The following is a 6,000-nucleotide window of genomic DNA, read 5'->3' as shown; positions in this document are numbered from 1 at the left end:
TTCATGGCTATTATCAAGATTACTGGGTGTGACAACACTATTAAATTCCTCTGTTGTGTAAGGCCTGAGGTGTGGTCATTGCCATGTTCTTGATGGCATGTGTGTTACAGAGGCATAGATTCATCAATTTCTTCCTCCATATCAACATAACTGAGTAATCAATTATAAATTTCTGCCTCTTATTTTCATATTTTGTGGTTGGATAGCCATATTTTTAAATCAATATACAGTAGCACCTTATCCGACATATTACAGTGGTCGCCGGTTAACGAGCCGGTTCGGTTAACGAATTACCTTCCATAAGAATCATCAATTCGGTCAACGAACAGAATTTGATTAACGAAATCCTTACGAACATCACATTTTGTTGTGAGCATCAGCTGATGGGCTAGTCTGCCAATTCAGTAATCTGTTCTATGTTTACATTCGTTTCCAGTGGAGTAAATATCAAGAAAGTTGTGCTTTTAATATTTTTGCAATTTTTATATTAAAATTATTAGTAATTTTAAATTTAGTTAACATATTGATAATATATGCAGTACAGGAACTAGTTTTTTAGCCCTCAGCCGCTGACTCAGCACAGGTTAGTTTGGCTTTGTTTACAGTGGAGGAACATCTATTTTGTTGGTGTTCTGAATATTTTTGCATTTTTACATTAAAATTATTGGTCATTCTGAAATTTAGTTAACATATTGATAATATATACAGTGCAGTGTTGATTTAAATAAAATAATCTTGAATTACACCTAGTGAACTTAAAATTTTATTGGTGTGAAATTACTGCATCAAGCATTGGTCCCCTGAAAGGTGATTGCTCCTCCATCCCCTTCTTCTCCCTTCTCCTCCACCCCACTTCTAATTCCCATCATCATCATCAACCAGAGCCTTCTACATACACCTCAAAGTAAGTGTACTTTTACTGCATTTTTTTCCTTTGTATGTACTTTTTGTGAGCTGGAACCAATTACCAATATCCCATTGAAACAATGGATTGATTATGAGCGACCCTCTGGGCAATTGTGTTAGATTGAGGACACTGTATCTGCATACTATACCTGCAAGTACCATACAGTACTATACAGTATATACTGTATAAACACAGAAACATTGCCACACACTAACCTGCACTACAATTTCAGTACAGAATGCTACAAAAAAAAGAAATGGTGCGATTTACACAAGTATATAAATTGGGGAGTTTCATTGGATTTACCAAAAGCGGACACACCGCGTGTGAATTTCAAAATGAAGCTCTCCTGTATATGAATACACACAAAACACTAATACACTTTTACACACACAAAAAAATACTCATTCATAGACAAACATATACAATTTAATAGGAGTGATGACCACAGAAACACAAGGTCACATGGAATATAAATCATCAACTCTTTGTGAGAAGACTGTCAGTGATACATATTTACCAGATATTATCTATAGTGACTGTCTGAAAAAGGGTGAGAATGTACAGTAGGGAATTGAAGTGCCATATTACTGCTCTTATTATCCTTAAGCCTAAAGTCTTCTTTTCCTTCTGCTGCATGTGTGTCTGTATGTGCATGTGCTGTCAGATATTATAATAATTATTACATCATGTGAAGTTTAGGCACCCAAGCAATGCTTTACAAGCCAGTGTCGGATTGAAGAAGGATAATCATCTAAGATCTTATTTTCAAATCTATAACAAGTAATCACCTTCGATAGAGTACAGCATTTTGTCTTCTTCCCATTAAGCATCACTGCCATTTTAAAATGACAAGACGATATCATCACTAACAACATCACTGCCATTTAAAAAAATGAGAAAAAATTTATAGGTTTTCTACCTCCTCCACCACGTTTGAGTTCACTACAGTATACTGTACAGTACTTTTATATTATTTTTTTATTGCATCTGATATCACTATCTTTTCAATGTCCATTTGTAGTGAAACATTTAATTTTTCTCAAAGGATTTCCTGCCCCGCCCCCCTGTGGGTATTACAGGGTATCTTAAATCTGAGAGGGTTTCAGAGTTGCCTATTCTCTTGGCAGTGTTCTGCCTTTCTACAAATGTTGGTGAGATGCCTCTTAATTATTTTTAACTATTTATGATGTCAGTAGAAAATATGGTGATAAACAGCAGCAAAGCATCCAGGGGAGTGAGGGGGTGAGCATTAGCAGAGTGCTACCTTCCTGTATCATTTATGCTCAGTGCTATCTCCTGTGCGTTGATGTAAGTGCTACCTCCACTCTATCATGTTGGGCAGTACTGACTGACTGTGTGTGACTCTCCGCAATGAAACTCGAATTACACTATCACTAATTGAGAACTTTCAGTGTGTGTACAGTATTATGATCTAACGTTTGACTTATTTGTTATTTTAGAGATTTTGACAGTTTTCCTAAGATTTCTATGAACAGGTGTATGTGAGAAAATGTGGGACATGCAGGGGAGAGGGAACCTCAATTTTATAGTAACAATTTTATATTCAGATTTTCTGGCTAATTAACGGTTTCAATATCAATAGCCTTAATTATCCGATATTCTTCCAGATATTTTTCTTAATATCCGGTCTATCCGGCATCTGGCTAGATAGTAAAATTTGCTATCCTGTGCAGCATCTCTAGTTACTTCAGATGAGGTTAGGTTTGTGTTAGGGTGGTTAATCTTAAGGAGAAGTAAGTTAGATGCCTAATCTTCACATGATCCCAAAAAATTTAACATTTACTTCTTAGCTTGTCCATGAACCATTAGTGATTACAGCTATTATTCCACAAACACCAGCTAATTCAGGCACTGGTGTTTGTGGAATAATTATCAAATTTACAAACAAAATACATTACACTGTCCTTCCCAATCTATGTCCAAGGTGTCATTTTTTTATTGAACTATAATTATACATCACTGTGCTATACAGTACCAGCAAAGTAAAAACTAAAATTCTCAATGATCCACGTATTTGCATTATAAGTTATATTTAAAGTTGGAACCATACCTTACCCATAGGAACACCAAAACAACCATTGTATGCAGTGCCAAATTTGTCAGTGGTGAGCAATGCTATACGTACTGAATATGTAGAGTACGGGTAAGTGCATAAGACTGTGTGTGTGTAAAGGTGATTGAATGTAAGAGAATGTATAACTGTATGTACATTTTTATATAAACCTTTATGTGTGCATGGTGACTAAAATGACAAGTTATTTTTAGCAGAGGAACAGACATTGTTTTAAGTGTATATCATTTGTAACATGAAGCATAAACACTGTGCTGCCCTTTGCATCATTGTAAGAACCTCAAGTCTTAAAAACAAAACAATCGAGGCATACATTATTAACTCCAACTACATTGGTTGCCCCAGTCAGCAAAACCAGAATAACCAACTATAATTAGTGCATTAGTGAGCACTGCAGTAGCCTTGTCAATCATCACAAGGTACACTAAAGTTCTTGGATTGTTAATTTTACTGTATCATTAACCCTCAACTGTAATATCCACCAATTTATTCAACTTCATAACTACAAATTGCATGTGTTAAATATGGTGCTAATTTACCCTTATATGGAATAACCGCCAAAAAAATTTAAATGCCAACATTCTGGTAAGACAGTCTGAGATAATTCACCTAGTCTGCAAGATAGCTCAGAAACTATTTTATCAACTGTCAGTAAACAATGCTACATGCAGGTGACAGTTAATGGTTACTCAATGTTTTTTTTTCCTTACTGGTGCAGCAGGTAGAGCACTAACTTAGAAAGTCTCTAATAGTTCCCATTGCAATAAGTGAGGGAGTGACACCAAAATTAATCCTTCAGAAATTGCCAAACCTTTGTTCATAGTCCCTCACCTCTACGGTACAGATCCCCTTCCTAAAACACAATTAGCACAAGTCAAAGCTATTCAGAAAACATACTCATGTTCTGACATACTAACATCCCTAGGTAGTTAGATAGGTGTTTTAAGTGTGGTGGTATAGTGAGCGTTTGCCTCCCCGATGTCAGTGATGGTGGAGCGACCCAGCCAGCCAGCCACCCACCCCAGCGTCTCCCCATCTTCTCTCACCAGTTGCTAGGCACACTTTTCTGTCCAGACTCCAAACTGAAAAAAAATATATATGTAAATCCTTTCTAAATGAAGGCGAGTTGACAGCACTACGTGGAAGGTACGATGACACAAAGCAGATGGGCGCACGGGGTTGGTGCTTGGGCTGGGGAGATGATGGCTGACGGCAATCCTCACCACAAGACCAATTGCACAGACGCCGATACACTTTTTGGAAACTTTAAAACATTGCTCTTCTGTAAAATATATTTTAACATACTCGCACTTTTCATTAAAAGCTACTAACATATCTAAAGACATACCTCACGGGCTTAAAGCTTGAAAATTGATTGAAAATATATTTCCTACACTCTTTATAGCGAGTCGTCTGTATACGCCATTTTGAACAACAAAGCCGATTGCTGCCCGACGCTGTTGTGTCCCTCTGAGGTGCGGGATGACTAACCTGCTCCAACAACCACCTAAATAACCCCAACACACAAGAAAATACTTTACAGGGACTTTAAATGATAAAATATCAGTACCTGGCGTAAAATGGTATGTTCAATCGCTATAATAAGGAAAATAGTAAGAAGAATTGCAGGTATATTTAACATTTTTCAAAAATTATGGACAAATATACTATAAAATTCAATAGTTATTGGTAATAACATGAATTTCAGTAGATTAATTGGTGAAATTCATCACCTTTGTATTGAAAGTACAATGTAGTAGATAAATGTTAAAATCACAAATTCGGCAGTGGATACTGGGCGAGCTTGCGTAGTAGCTCCCATCCCAATCGGTCCACCATTTTGGTGAAGGCAAAAAATGTTTGATTATTGACGTTAACTTTACAGAGTACTGTCTCTTAGTATCTAAATAGTAAAGCGATTAAGTTATTTGAATTTACCATAATAAACAGTAGGCATCATCAAATCAATGTACTATCTTTGTTAGTTATTGAAATGCAATTTCTAAAATTCATCGTTTTCAGTGTCATAATTCTTGGTTATTCCCCCCCCAAAATATACAACCATTTGATATCAGTATTCAGTTGATCAATTAAATTATCAGTGTTGTTGGAAACATTAGTCGTTCAAACAAACATTAAAAAGATAAAAGAGTTCATCAAAATTTTTAACAAGTGAAAAATTACATCACAGATGAGGCACAGAATTAAATGTTTCTTGAAACAGTGATCAAATTTGCAGAAGTAATACTATTAGCAGTAATAATGAGAAAATGAAGAAATGAGTATAACATGATTTAGCTGAGAATAAGTCAAGAGTTAAAAGATGATTTATAAAACAAACTGAATTACAAATAGGCAACTGTTTGAAAGCAAATTGACCTTGCCTTGTTTGGGAAAGGCCACTTCGCCTTTTGGCTATTTCGGCCGAAAGTGAACCATTTGATCGATAAGTATATATACCCAAGACCAACAAACCCCGTGCCTCCAGAAATGCAAGGAAACTGCTATACATGAAGCATGCGGCGATCGACAAAATTAAGAATACTGTACTCAGAAGTTCGAGACGTGGATTAGGGCAAGTGATGAATATCCAGGAACCAAGAGTGTAGAAGAGCTGAAAATGAGTTCCAGAGGCTGATTGCGAGCAAGGTCAAGTCAAATCCAAAGGCGTTTTACCACCGCGCAGTCGAAATTAAAAACGCGAGTAGGTGTATAGAACCTGAGACTTGAAGATGGTAGTTAAGCTGATTCTGACCAGGACAAGGTGGAGGCGTTGAACAGATTCTGTTCTTCGGTGTTCACAAGAGATGATACGAACACTCTTCCTGTGTTTGAGGACAGACGGTTTGACACAGTCCTGACCCACATTGTGTTCTCAGAAGAGGGTAAAAGAAATAAAGTGTCAAAGCTAAAGGTTCAAAAGAGTCCGGGCCCTGACATGGACATGGTGCATCCCAGAGTGCCAAGAGAGCTGTGTAACGAGCTTACTGAGCCCCTG

General features: G+C 36.8%; 1 protein-coding gene across 1 annotated transcript in view; it reads right to left on the bottom strand.

Annotated features, from left to right (window-relative positions):
* Window positions 1-4,470, bottom strand: part of LOC121867126 — a 53,332-nt gene extending 48,862 nt beyond the window's left edge. Inside the window, exon 1 of the mRNA XM_042366882.1 lies at window positions 4,351-4,470. The gene's annotated coding sequence lies outside the window, so the exon portion shown is untranslated. The remainder of the gene's footprint in view (window positions 1-4,350) is intronic.
* Window positions 4,471-6,000: the final 1,530 nt, after the last annotated feature.

This window comes from Homarus americanus, unplaced genomic scaffold (genome assembly GCF_018991925.1).
Source record: "Homarus americanus isolate GMGI-L3 unplaced genomic scaffold, GMGI_Hamer_2.0 scaffold6317, whole genome shotgun sequence".
Lineage (NCBI taxonomy): Eukaryota > Metazoa > Arthropoda > Malacostraca > Decapoda > Nephropidae > Homarus > Homarus americanus.
Note: the sequence above shows the minus strand (reverse complement) of the source record. Positions and strands in the feature narration are given on the sequence as shown.